Source organism: Piliocolobus tephrosceles, chromosome 2 (assembly GCF_002776525.5).
Source record: "Piliocolobus tephrosceles isolate RC106 chromosome 2, ASM277652v3, whole genome shotgun sequence".
Classification (NCBI taxonomy): Eukaryota; Metazoa; Chordata; class Mammalia; order Primates; family Cercopithecidae; genus Piliocolobus; species Piliocolobus tephrosceles.
In genome coordinates, this window is record NC_045435.1 from 5,000,580 (window position 1) to 5,016,088 (window position 15,509).

At 36.7% G+C, this 15,509-nt stretch overlaps 1 non-coding gene across 1 annotated transcript; it reads left to right on the plus strand.

The window, feature by feature from the left end:
• Nucleotides 1-11,735: 11,735 nt before the first annotated feature.
• Nucleotides 11,736-11,846, plus strand: LOC111545365. Its single transcript, XR_002732420.1, has one exon. It is a non-coding gene; the product is annotated as a U6 spliceosomal RNA (small nuclear RNA).
• Nucleotides 11,847-15,509: the final 3,663 nt, after the last annotated feature.

A 15,509-nucleotide genomic window follows, 5' to 3' on the forward strand; every position in this document is an offset into this window, starting at 1 on the left:
ATCACATGCTACAGAGAATTCTTTCATGAAAGGAAGAGTGAGTTGATACCACAAACTTCAATGTTGTCTTATTTTAAGAAATTGCCACATCCATTCTAACCATCAGCAATGACCACGTCAGTCAGAAGCCACAGACATTGAGGCAAGACCCTCTACCAGCTAAAAGATTATGACTCGCTAAAGGTTAAGATGATAGTTAGCATCTTTTAGCAATATTTTAAATTAAGGGAGGTATATTGGTAGTTTTAGACATAATGCCATTGCCCACTTACTAGACTACAGCATAATGTAAACACAACTTTTACATGCACTGGGAAACAAATAAAAAATTTATGTGACTCACTTTACTGTGGTGTTCTGGTACCAACCCCACAATATCTCTGAGGTATACCTGTATAAGAGAATGTAACTCAGCTATGTTAATATAGTATAGTCTCCCTGCTCAAAGAAACTGGGCAAATCAACAAATATAATTTCACCCCAGCACCCTAATTTAGACTCAGTTTGTGTGAGTTATTTCTCATTTTTAATAACACAGAATTGTGAAGCTAAGATAATGGAAAGAAAATTGCTCTAATAGTAATAAAATATCTGTAAACTAAAAAACATTCATTTTGACTGCAGAAGAGACATTTAAATAATTTAGCTGCTGTGAGTAAAATTGAAATGGGGCTGTAATTACTCAGATTTTCAACATCCCTTCCTTTATGAAGAGAAAGAACTGCTGCTGGCTTCCCCATCACAAAGACTTCTATCCTGCCAAATACAAAGATTAGAAATATGTGCCAGCTGTAGGGAGAGTGAGTCTGCAGCAAATTAACAAAATACAGGTGACACTTTTCCCAATCACTCTTTCTTATTAATGTGGTGTCTTGCAAATATGTATTTCATTAACTCTATAAGTATATACAGGAGGAATATATCAGCCTTAGGTGAAACCTGGAAAACAGCTAATATTTTTCAATTTTGAAAATCCTTCTTCATTGGCTTGTTAGAAAATACTAAAAATAATTTTAAATAAACTCTACAAGCACATGGTCCCAAAGTTACCTGACTAGTTTTCCTGCTTGTCACTGGGACACCTCCCAATAATCTGGAATCCATGAATATCAAACTCTAGGGTCTAGATAGGGAAACAAAGTGAATAATAATAAAAACTATTATTATTTTTGAGACAGGGTCTCATTCTGTTGCCCACGCTGGAGTGTAGTGGCATAATCTATGCTTACTGTAGCCTCAAAAACCTGGGCTCAAGCAATTCTCCCTCTTCAGCCTCCTGAGGAGCTGGAACCACAGGCATGTGCTACCACAACTGGCTCATTTTCATACTTTTTGTAGAGGCAGGGTTTTGCCATGTTGCCCAGGCTAATCCCAAACTCCTGAGCTCAAGCAATCCTTGGCCTCCGAAAGTGCTAGGATTAAAGGCGTAAGCCACCACACTCAGCCAAATAATTTTAAGTATCATTGTAATGCTTTTTTCTGATATTTCCACTCTTCTGATCACAAAAACAGTTTTTCCTTAAAATATACTTTCTATGAATGACTATTATCCTGTAGTCTTTATTCTGTATCCTCCCTCTAGCCACTGATGTTTTCTTTCCTTTCTTCATGTTAAAGGCAGGTCTGTCTCCCAAATATTTGCCACACGCAAGCAGCAAAGGATGAGTGTTATTTTAGTAGCCACTGTTTAATCTGATCTCTCTTAAATTCAGTTGGCTAACTTAAACCTCAGAAAGAAAGATAAGAATGTATACATTACTCAGCCTCCCATAGGTTTACTGAGGGAGTTCACCAAAGGTGATCCAAATCAGGAAAAATGTCTATCATCATCATTATCTATGCACAAGTTGGTGGGGTCCACATGTCAGTCTCCCAGGTATCAGACAGGTCAGGGATAAAACTGGGAGATCCTGAGCTACACTCCACTAGCAACAATTCACAACCTGCAATATCAATATGAATACTCTTATCTTGTCACTACATATAACTAGATTTCTGACTCAATTTTCCAAACCTGCTGCTAATACAGAACTGATTCTGATCCATTTTGCTGGTACCTGACCTCTAGCTCTTGTCAACTCCTCCTCCTAGGTGATCTATCCACTACTTTCCTCCCCTTAACCAAACACTGCCTTATGGAAACTCATCATAAAGAATTAAAGGGCCAAAGCTCCTTCATTTTAAATAGGACATAAATTATTTGTCCTTCCCAGTATTCCACTTATTTTGGGGGGGAAATAAACACTTCCCTCTGATGAACGGCTTTTTCTCTTCTAATACAATTATGTGGCTCCAGTGGTGGCTTCCAATTATTATGTTTTTCTATGATCCAGCCATGACGTTCCTACATATCCCATGCTGACCTAATTATAATTACACTAAAGCCTACAGCATTAGTCAAATAGGTGAACACTTCCTTAAGCTGATGCAATCAGAGCCATTTTTGAAGGTTTATTTTGTTGCAATATTTGTTGTGCTTGTTTTGTTTGTGTGAGTTTTGCATTTGCAAATAAATCTCTGGGCAGATCACTTAGTCACAAAGTCATGAGGTTTGAGCTCAGGAACCACCAGTTGACACATTTCTGTTTTGTGTAGTTTAGTGTCAAGAGGTGTTGAAGCCACTATGGAAAGAAAGAGAAAAGAGATAGAGGAGATACTGACTATTGTCCCTGAGGTCCTTAGATATATTATGGCACTTGCCTACCTTAAAAATATATGGAATGGCCACCTGTATTACTCCAACAGTGACAGTCATACAATATTCAGTTTAGAGACAAATTGATCATTCCCAATATTCAAATAGGGCTAATACCAGGTACTGTTTGCTTTCAAGTATCAAAATTAATCCAATTCAAATCATTGGTGTTAGTCATAGAATAATATTTATATACTTAAAGCCATACTGAGAAATTATTAAACTTATGTATATATCATGCCTCAACTAGGGATTAAAAATCCCTCAACTGGATTAAAAATCCATTGTCAACTCTGACTCATTCCTAAAATTGTTGTATAATGAGGGTTTCTATATGATAAATTTATATTATGAGACAGGCTTACTAATATTATACAAATGAATCCATAGTCAATTTACTTTAAAACATAGTATTTCACCAATTATATCTTAGGCATAATTTAAGCCTTTCACAAGAAACTATAATATAAATGAGATTTTAAAAATGAGCATTATCTTGCATTTGTCTTTGCCAGTTTCTATAATAACTATTGCTTAAAGCCCCCACAACTAGCAAAGTCTTCAAAATCTTTTGTTAGTGTTTATAATTTTAGATAAACAATACTAACTAACAAAATGTTTGCAAATAAAGGCTTTTTTAGACAGTGTTAATGGCCTTCCCATAAGGATAGATATAAATAGCCAAGAAATTTTATTTTCATTTTATATGGCATTTGTTTTAATTGTCTACATGTAATACCATGTATACTAAGTACTGCATAAATTCAAAGAATCTGAGATGACTTCATGGAATAAGGGGAATATTAAATTTGAGATTTGCCATGTGGGTAGAATCCTTTTGGATATACTTTAGAAATGGCATGGACAAAGATACAAAAGCCAAGTTCAATGAATTGTAAGCACATGAGTTTGGTTGGAACGGATCAATTTGTTATATACAGACATCCTGAAAAAATAAGGCTAAAAAGATGAGCACAATTCAAATTGTGTTGGGAGCAGAACACCAGAGGTCAATCATTCTATTAGTCGAGCAAAGTCAATCTTCAACACATGTCTACTGAGTGTAACCATGTGCCAGGTGTTGTGTTTAACACTGATAATACAAAGCGAAATATGGTTTCTCACACTATTAGTAGAATTACAAGTAGCTATCATGTGATTAAGTATACTGAGGACTAGAAAGGTTTTCTGGAGGAACCCTTGACTGAGATGGATATTGAAAAATGATAACTATTAACCACGTAAATAAGAGGCAAGATTAGAAGTGAGAGAGATGTGTATGATAACTGAGTATCAGGAAAAGGACAAAAGGAAAGACTCAGAGAGAACATGACATAAAGAGAAGTGCTAACACTTCCATAAGCTTGAAGTTTAAGTGTAGAAACAAAATTCAAGAGCTACATTTAGAAATTAAATTATTATACACCATTATTCATAGAAAATCAAAACATAAATATCAGCTCACAATATTTTATTCTTACAAAAATCGAAATCATTCTGTGTATTTTCTTTATGTAATTATTTTGCATAAGCAACACATTCTTCATGAGACTCTTGAGTCTAGTTCATAGTCACATTATCATAAATTGTTCACTAACCTAGTTTATATGGTACATAAGCATCACAAGGGCAGAATCTTTATCTCTTCTGCTCACTAATGTATCTCAAGATCCTAGAACAGCACCTGGCACAGATAGAGTATTTACAAAATACTTACTAAATACAATTAATGATATATTAATATATTATCAGAAATAATTTTTTTTTATGTACTAAGTGCAGAGAAATAAAAGAAAGCCTATCATTGATTCTCTAAGTTCTGAGATTCATAAGTACGAACTCTGTGGGAGAATAATGGTTTCATATGTCCTTCTGAAATTACCTTTTGGAAATGATTCCAGGGAGCAAAACTCCTTCCCACTCTGATTGTTCCATATGGTCTGGGAAAGACTTCTTACAGAAACACACTGAATAAAAATCTGGATTGCATAAGAGCTCAGCCATCTCTCAGCTTTGAACATATTTAAATTAGTCAAACGCTTCCTCTGAAAAGCCCTAATGTGGGAGTACTCAACCTCTGATATATTTTGGTTGAGCACTATCAGCTGCCAGTCTTTTGCTACTAGTGATCTTTCGTTTTTCATAGAAATACAAGTTTGAAATTTGTATAAGTTCATATATCAAATTTCTACAGTTATCTTAGCCTCAAACTCAATATTTTTAAACTCTGAGAGTGGGGAAAATAAAGCAATAACTTCTTGCATTTGTTCCTGAAAAATTAAATTCATCACAATATTTATGATGGGTGATAGAGATGTACGATGTGTACAACTGCCAAACAACCAAAGTCCTATAGTATATATTGTAAAATTTTCTGAGAAATATAATGAATACATTCAAGACTAAACTCTCTGAAAGGTCAAAATAAACTTTACTGTAGCAAGGATATATCTTTTACAAGAAAAATCAATCTCCGTACTTCTGGTCCTCTTCTTTAATCAAAACACTCCAAGCACTTATTATGAATAAAGTACTATTCGTTTTCTCTTTCTGAAATATATAAGAAATTCTTTCACAAATAACATGTCAATCAAGGGACATCCCTTTGAAGAATAGGTTGTGATAGCTGTTGTTCTCCATTTATTTTCTTTTCCTAAATCAGTCAACAGAATCTAACCTATCCTCTGCCTCTATTTAACCTATGATTATATTATACTTGGGTTTTGATGTCCATTTGTTTATCATATCATAACATAACTATGACTTAATAAACTCTCTCTTTTTTTTTTTTTTTTTTTTGATACGGAGTCTCACTCTGTCACCCAGGCTGGAGTGCAATGGCGCGATCTCGGCTCACTACAACCTCGGCTTCCCGGATTCAAACGATTCTCCTGCCTCAACCTCCCGAGTAGCTGGAATTACAGGTGCCTGCCATCACACCAAGCTAATTTTTGTATTTATAGAGAGACAGGGTTTCACCATGTTGGCCAGGCTGATCTCAGACTCCTGACCTCAAGTGATCCACCCACCTCTGCCTCCCAAAGTGCTGGGATTACAGGCCTGAGCTACCATGCCCGGCCCAACTTAATAAACTCTTAGATGTAGGATCCATATATATACCTTCTGCACTGAGCCTTAACGGTCTCTAGGTAAGTACATTGATATCTACTGACTCCCTACTATGTGATCCAAACTGGAAAATAGCATTTAATAACTGATTTATAAAGCCTCTGTGCATAGCTCCAAATTTTATAGGCGAGATGAGATAAGACGAAATGAGATGAAATAGGATACCAAATAAATGTCTTTTAATTGTGGGCAACATTATGTTGTGATCAAACTAGATTGTGTGAGCTTGAATAACTCTTAGACTTACTGTCTGTCTTTGGACAAGTTTTTTAAGTATCTTAGAGTCTCCCAGTATCTCAGCTTTCTCATCTGTAAAATGGAGCTAATAAAAGTAAAGAGTTAATACATTAACCAGCTGATTTAGTCAGTTTAGGCTTTTATAAGAAAATACTATATATTTGGTAATTAATCAACAATAGAAATGTATTTCTCATAGTTCTGTAGGCTGGGAAGTCCAACGTGAAGCTATGGCATGTTCAATGCCTGGTAAGGGCTGTTCTCTACTTCTAAGGTGACATATTGTAGCTGTATACTCCAGAGGAGAAAAGCTATGTCTTCACATAGCAGAAAGGACAACAGGGTGAAAAGGGACCTATCTCATTCTCTCCAGACCTTTTACAAGTGACTAATCCCATCCATGAGGGTACAGCAATCATGACCTCATCAACTCCTAAAGACTCCACCTCTTAATACTATCACATTGGCAATTAAGTTTCAAGCCATGAATTTTGGAAGACGGTCAAATGATAGCATTTCATCCCTGGCCCTCAAAATGCATGTTCTTCTCACATTCAAAATACATTCAAGCCATCCCAATAGTCCCCAAAGTCTTAACTCGTTCCAGCATCAACTCAAAATCTACAGATCTGAGTCTCATCTAAATCAAATATGGGTGAGATTCAAGGTATACTTCATCCTGAGATGAGTTCTCCTCCTGCAGTGAGCTTGTGAAATCAAACAAATTATGCAATTTGAAAATACAATTGTGGGACAGGCATAGGATAGACATTCTCATTACAGGAAGGGAAAAATAGACAAGGGAAAAGAGGTAACAGGTCCCAAGTAAGTCCAAGACACAAGTCGAACAACCATAAATCTTTAAGCGTGAGAATAATCTTCCATATCTGGCTTTTCATACAAACTGGGGCATGGGTTGGGCCTCCACCACTTTGGGAGGCCCCACTTTCACAGCTTTACTGTGGGTACAGTTCACACAGCCACTCTTCAGGAGTGGGAGTCGAGTGCCTGTGGCTGTCCTGGGCTGGTTTTACACTACACACTGGTGGCTCTACAGGTCTAGGGTCCTGGAAGTTGCCCTGTCCCCATGGCTTCACTAAGTACTGTCCTAGTAGGGGCTCTCTGAGGTGGCCTGTCCTATGGCAGCTCTATGCCTGGACCTGGAGGCTATCTGGGACAGCATTTGGAATCTGGGTGGATATAACCATGCTTCCACAGCTTGTACACTCTGTATCCCTGTAGAGTTAGCAGAACATGCCAAGGTTTTCCAGAATCCTCTCTGGAGTGGAGGCCTGAGCCATATCTGAGCCCAGCTGAGCCACAGCTGAGGTGACCAGCGAGCACTGCAGAGGGATGCAGGGAATGGAAGCTCGGGGTGGCCCTTCCAAGAAAGTGCATTGCTGCTGCATCCTCCAGAGAGAACCAATAATATGCCCTCACATGGGAGAAGGGAAGAAAGGGGTGAACTCATCGCCTCAAAGTCTTTTGTAAGGTCACTGATCCTATTCAAGAGGGCTCCTCCCTCATGACTTAATCACATCCTAAAGACCCCACTTCTTAATACTATTGATATGGACAGGAGACAAGTAAATACTGGGTAGAAGAAGGCAGTTCCCCAGCAAAGGCCCCACCCTCAAGCATGGATACCCACAGCCCTAAATGGGAACAGGCATTCCTGTTTTCACACCCAGAAAGTTGCCTTTTGGCGCACCACACCCACCTATCCTGTACCCATATAAACCCCAAACCCCCAGTTCCAGGTGAATAGAAGAGCAGAAGAGAGGCAGAAAAGGAGAGAAAAGTAGGAATGTCAGGAGCAGTTCAGCTGGGGACCATTGGCAAATCAGCCGCTGGATGGCCAAACTCCAGGGGAAGATCATCTCGCCACTCCATCCCCTTTCCAGCTCTCCCCATCCCTCTCACTGAGAGCTAACTCACCACCCAATAAAACCCCTGCATTCACCATCCTTCAAGTTCCTGTGTGACCTAATTATTCCAGGATGCTGGACAAGAGCTCAGGATGCAGACAGCTGTCACATTGGCCCCCTACCCTTGCAGAAAGGCAGAGGGTCCACTGAGGTGGTTAAGACTTAAGTCATCCATGCACATCAAGGCTAAAAGAGCACACTGTAACACATGCCCACTAGGGCTCTGGGAGTCGCAGGCTCCTACCACTGGATGCTCCTGTGGGGACGGAGCCCAGGGGTCCTCACTCCAGCTCCTGCACCTGTTCATCTGCATGTTCCCCCTCCCATAATGGATTTGAGCATCAGCAGCAACTGAAGAGATGAGCCACACCCATGTCACATCCAGTGAGGGGGATCAGGGAACTCTCCTGTTTCACTATCACATTGGTGATTAAGTTTCAACATATGAATCTGGGGAGACATTCAGACCATAGCACTTGCTTAGAACATTGCTGCCACATAGGAAGGAATTAATAAGAAGTAGCTATTATTAACAAGATTATTCCCACTGAAAAACCACAGAGCTCCTCATTGAACTTTGCTCATAGTACATAACAAATATTTGGGGAGAAAAACAATCAATCCTTTCTCAGGTGATGTAATTATCAGCTAAGCAATTCACAATTTTAAATAGATAAAATAAAGCAATTGCCCAGAATACGAACAATTCATCTTGGTGGTCAGATCAGATGACAATTTCTTTTAAGGCTCCTGATATTATATGACCACTGTATGATGCAATAAAAGTATTCTCCACAATAGCCGAATAGTAAATATAATGACAGCTTCAATTCTCAATATAGGATGATGGCATCCTACCAGAGTCCAATTCAGAAAAGCAATTCAGAAGAAGCAATTTTGCAAAGGGTGCTAATGATCTAGATGACCTGCTTTCTGCTGCTTTGGCTTCTTCTAGGAACATAATTTATATTTTCTGTAAAGAGGAGAGGGAGTGCTTGACCTTAAGCCATCCTCCTTGAATATTCCTTCCTTCAAATTACATTGTGAAAAATGAGTGTCAGAATTCCATTTTACTCTTGGCAAAGAAACCTAGTGGGGAAGTATTCTGTGTGACCGACCATATGAGTATATATTTTTTTAACCAAACAAAATTGTGAAGTAAAATTAGTTGGTAGAAACTAGGGTGTCGGCCGGGCGCGGTGGCTCAAGCCTGTAATCCCAGCACTTTGGGAGGCCGAGACGGGCGGATCACGAGGTCAGGAGATCGAGACCATCCTGGCTAACACGCTGAAACCCCGTCTCTACTAAAAAATACAAAAAAAAAAAAAAACTAGCCGGGCGTGGTGGCGGGCGCCTGTGGTCCCAGCTACTCTGGAGGCTGAGGCAGGAGAATGGCGTAAACCCGGGAGGCGGAGCTTGCAGTGAGCTGAGATCAGGCCACTGCACTCCAGCACGGGCGACAGAGCAAGACTCCGTCTCAAAAAAAAAAAAAAAAAAAAAAAAAAAAAAAAAAAAAAAAAAAAAAAAGAAACTAGGGTGTCTAATAGAGACAGCTACATAAATATAAGGCCGTCCCATCCTTATTCTGTTGTAGTAATGACAAGTGTCCCTTACAGAAATGTAAATTAAATACAGCCCAATTCATAGGCAAATTGAAGGTCAAGTGTCCAAAATTCTACTTCATAAACATAAAGTAAGCTTTTTAAAAAATGAAGTAATTATAAACAGAACTGCCTCAGGCAAAATAAACGCTCAGTAGTATATCCATAGAATGTCTGCTTTTGAGCAAAATCACTTTAGATAAACTGCTTAAGAAAGAAAACCAGAGTAACCAAAGGAGGCAATTTATTTTACAGCTTTGTCTTTTACAAACCTGTTAAAAGCAGGGGACAGTCTATCAAAGGTAATTGGCTCTGTTTTAAAATCAGGTGTGTGTTTTTCCTGAAAAAAAAAAAATAAAAATAAGAAGCAGGGTAGACTACTTCTGAATAAATAAAATTCAATCTGATAAAGTTATAATAGACATTTATGTGTCCACTGATCAAAAAGTGTGTCAGATCACAAAGAAATACAATTTTAAGAAGGGAGAACAGAACATATTTTTTACCCCTTTGAAAACTTAACTATTTTATAGGATATCAGAGGACTGGTTCCTTGATCTCTAACTATTGCATTACCCCTGAAGCACAACTTACCATGAGAAGCAATTAAGTCTACAACTATAACCACAGCCAACCTACAACTAAGTGTTGGCTGCAGAGGTAAAGGTTTTAAAAAAAAAAAAAGAAAGATTTCATTTTCTGGTAGATGTTCCCATAAGGTGATAAGGAATGCAATGAGAGTAAAAGTTGTCACTAAAGCCTGCCTACTACTTGGATAAATATTAATGTGAATATTTAAGAGTAGACTAGTATTAAGCAAGTAGAATCGTCTGTGGGGGATATCCAATCAATTGCTCTGTACTTTATTTGGAGCAGAAGGCTGCCCTTTTGAAGGACATGCTTTTTGAAATAACTATACTCTTGTATGGTCAATCAGACCATGACTATTGAGTTAATAAATATAACACAATTAATAATGATCTGCAAAATTATTTTTCAGTCTTGTAGGGATAGAATGAGTTTTACTTGGATGCTTTAGTCAGCCAAGTATTTTAAGATCAGAATGAGGACATTAATGGGATCCACTGGAAATTTCTATTGAATTTATGAAAATGTATACCCCTTTATCTTGTTTTGTAGACTATAAAGAGTAAAAGTCTTCACGGTATAATTAGAAATGTAAAATTCCATACTCTCAACTTCTAGTTTTAATGCCAGGTTTAAAATCTCTAATCATGTTATACAAAAATAATTTGTTCTAGATAAATTTTTGAAGCACTCTGATACATGCAACAAACATTAAGTGTTATAAGGCCACATTTTAATTTTATTTTTTGCATGATGCTTCACTAACCTCACTAAAATATTTTGGCCATCTAGTGGTCCTTGTCAAATTAAATATCCATTAAAGTCTTGAAGGAAAGCCTATGTATTGTTCAGTGTTTCATCTCCAACACATTGGCTAACAATGGTAGGGTCTCTATATATCTATTCTTTTGGGAACAAAAACTACAATAATGGGATTTATGCTTGTCCTCAACTTTTGGGATTAAGAATTGTTTCAGTGCCTATGACATTTAAAGTAAAGAAACTTCATTGTCATGTCACCCAAGTAGAGTTTTACGTTATCTTTAAACCAACAAAGCAGTCAGAAACCTGCAGGACATTATGCCGAATGAAACAAGCCAGCCACCAAAGGACAGACACTACATTTTTCCACTTACATAAAGAATCTATAATAGTCAATCTAGCATAGAGCATAATAGTGGTTTCCAGAGCCTGAGACGTGAAGGATAAGGGAAATTTTTTGATGGGTATAACGTTTCAGTTGTGCTAGACAAATATCTTGTAAAGATCTGCTGTACAACGTAATGTCTACAGTTAACAATACAGAATCGTGCACCACAAATTTTGTCAAGCCAGTAGATCTCAAGTTATGTGTTCTTATCAAAGAAAAGCCAAACATACACAAAGGGTCATAGAGAAACTTTGGTAGATGTTGAATATGCCTATTACCTTGATTGGAATGATGGTATCACAGGTGCTTGCCTATGTTGAAACTCAGAATTGTACATTTTAGACATGTACAGTCCATTGTATATCAATGATACCTCAATAAAGCTGTTTTCCAAAAAAAGAAAAACACTGCTTCATTCGTTTGGCAGCAGATATACTAAAATTGGAAGGATACTGAGAAGATTAGCATGGCCCCTGTGCAAGGATGACAGGCAAATTCATAAAGCATTACATATAAAAAGGATAACAGGCAAATTCATAAAGCATTACATATAAAAATTTCTTATTTAAAAATGTAAAAGAAAAGTGATAATTAATTGGAAAAATTATAATAATTCCATGATCTTTAAAAATTTTTGTCAAAGTATTAAAAATTATCTTACTGTTGATTATAAATGTATATTAGATAAAAAATTAGTAAAACTAATATATATTTAATATGTTATAATTTAAGACATTATAAACATGAAAAGTTTTAATGCTTTATTTCTTTGTTCAAAAAAATAGTCCAGCCTGGGCAACATGGTGGCACCCCATCTCTACAAAGAATACAAGAACTAGCTGGGTGTGGTGGCACATATCTCTAGTCCTAGCTACTCAGGAGGCTGAGGTGGGAGCATTACTAGAGCCCAGGAGGTGAAGGTTGAAGTGAGCCAAGATCATGACTCTGCACTGCAGTCTGGGCAACAGGGGGAGACTCTATCTCAACAACAACAACAAAAAAAAAACAAAAAAGGAGTCACCAATAGAGGTGAATACTAATTCTAATTCTAATTTATTTTAAATCATTATTTTTCCTAGCTTCTATCATTTATTGATTTGTCCTGGTAGTACTCTGACACAGAAATGAGCACGCTTAAAATAAGGGTAAAATAATCTTTTTAAAACTCAATACAATATGCCTTTTAAAAGTGGCATGGAGTAATAATGCACAGGATGGGTGTCTATAATATAATCTATAAGATTGCCTTTCTAAGCCAATATGTGGGTAACATTTCCCTTACATCTATCCTATAGAATATGTTATACCACTGCCAGTACTAACAAAAGACAAACTTGCTAAGAAGTTCCCTATTGATAATAATATATATGCTTCTCTGAATGTATGCCTTACAGTGAAGCAATACTTCCGTTCCTGCCCAAAGCAGAGCACTTTCAAACCTGACAGTAATCCTGGTACTTAGAAACCTATAAATGATTATCTCAGCCATGGGCTACATAAAATAAATTAAGTTTTAAAGATCATAAAAGTAAAACCATGTGTCTAAACATATGGCATGTTCATTGGCAGTGTGAATGCTCATTATATGAGAAATCTCATCCAGTTTGTCAGGAAACTGAATCAAATATTTCCTGCCACGTAAGCCAAGAGCTCAAGGCAGTCCCCCTAAGGTTTATGGTGAACTCACCTACTGAAAATACTTACTATTAAGGGTAACACAGAGGTAAGAAGTTAAAACCACAAATGAGGAAAAACAAAAATTCTAAAATCAGTATTTATAAGTCCAAACCTCAAATGGATGCTCTTACCCTACTAGGAAAAAAATTGAACAATCTTGGTAATTAGCAGGTTGGACGAAGACTAGAATAAAAATGGTGCCAGGCATTTAGCCACAGAAACATCTGTACAGCCTCCTATTAATGTTTCTTGGATGTTCTAAAACCATCTGGTTCCACAGCTAGGTCAATCCAGGAGGGAAGAAGCTTAGACTTCTACTTGCCACTTCCAAAATGTTTCCACCCTAGAAGTGATAGATCACATTTTCCGTTTCTAGTTTATTAGCCACGTCAAGTCATCTGTGATCATCATCTTCCCACGTGTGTGAAGTAGAGTGGAACTCGATATTGGTGCACAGTTTGATGCAACGACTAGATAGGAATTTGAGACAGTGGGATTAGATAAATCCACCTCCTACCCCTCAAAGTACTTAGCTGCACCCTTGATTTATAAGAAAATGGAGTAGCCTCTTTGGGAAAACATTCAAACTACATCCACAATTGTATATGAACTCAGTGGACTTAAAAAATACTTAAATCATGTAGGTTGGGAAGGACTCAACTTGTGGTGAGGGACAATGAAAGGGGAATAAAGCACATGGCATGTTTGAGTAAATCTCAATAGTTAGGCCTAATGAATGGGGGCAAGTGATGGCTCCACAAATCGCTTATGGTTATCCGATAATGAACATGATTTTCTTCTATAATAAAAATGGTTTTCTTTAAGTTTCCTAGTAGCATAAATTTCTGTGGAGACAAATATCAGTGTTTCCCATCCTTACATCAAAAAGTCTTTAAAGATACTGCCTTCTGTAACTTCAGAGCAGTCAATAAGTATTTGCCCTTCCTTATCAAGAATTCAATGACAGTGGCTTATCAGCACTGATCTAGCATGCTCTCAAACACAAGAAAACATGTTAAAATCCCCTTCAGCTCATGTTTCTTCAAAATAGACACCAAGGATCTTTATTTTTTAATTTATTTATAGTTCTTTTCAAATTGAAAACTAACAGAATATAATTCTGAGTATAAAATAGAATATGATTTTTCTAAGTGTGAAAACCATGGTAAACTTAAAACACAGTAGAAGACTTATTTTCTCAAACTGCTCAGAAGTTTACGTTACTGTTTTTTCTTTTAAAAGCCAATCTAAGAATCCTAAAAGAATTGAAATAATCAAATGAGTAGATAACTATTTTAATCCTCTTAGGGGAATTTTATGGCCAGCCTTCTCTAAAATGTAATTTCATGAGAAAATAGCTAAAATTCTAACCTACTGCAAGAAAGTTGTAGCATAGTTGTTTACATCACAAGAAATCAACCTAATCAGTCTCAAAAGATAAGAAGATTTGTAAATCTCTTAGTTCCTGTTTAAAATTCCATCCCTGATATTTTAACGACCTTAAGTTTTCAAATGTAAAAGATAAAATTAAGCTGTTTGAAACTTCACACAAATAACTAAACAAATAAACAGAATAAACAATAAATGCTAAATTTCTGCAAAGTACTGCAGTCTTTAGGGTTGAATCTAAGTTCTCATCTCATAATCTTCAAGTAATGCAAGCAGAATTAAAATCATTTCTCCCATGCATGCAATCATAAATAGCACGATAAATATGCTACTTTATTCCTTTTTCTTTTTTCTCTTAAAGATTTAGTTCAGAAAATAGTTGGGAACTGAAACAAAATGATAGTGTCTCAGCAGGAAAAAGATGGAGAAAGGAAGAAACAAAGGAAGATGGTAATAGCTAACAGTCCAACACGGTGACTCTCAAATGACCTCATTTATAATTCATTTAAGAAGATCATCTTGATAGCCATACTATGCTGAAACAAGTATATTTGTTCTCTTTTCCATGATGCTACCACCCTCAAAAATCTCTACTGTAGCCTTTAAAATTCTGTCCTTTTAAAAAATATGGTGGAGGCCCATAATTTAATGGTACATTTACAAAAAGGATTAACAATCAAATAGCAAAAAACTTCTATAGATTAAGAGAGGGATAGTTCCAGTTTGTGAATATTACTTGTCATTCGTTCTTCCTCAAAATTGTACTACTTTTTTTTTTTATTAAAAGTCATTATAAAAAGTTATTTTCTCTATGTTCAAACTGGAACAAATGAGCTTACATTAAAGCTTATGGGATTTAAGTTAGATATCTGGAAGGAGCTGCTGACAGAGGAGTCTGTTAAGCTCTGAATTGTAAACTTGAAAAATCTTTTTATTTGCTGGCCTTTAAAAGAAATATAGGGTGGTTTTGTCAACTAAGTTTGTTGAAAGACAGAGAATCTAGATGAGCTAACATTTCTTGGAACATTTTCAGCACTAATTTTCTCTGATTTGGTGATTATGTAATGAGAGCCTCACCATAAATATTTCCTTTAGTGCCCTTTCTATATTTTCAC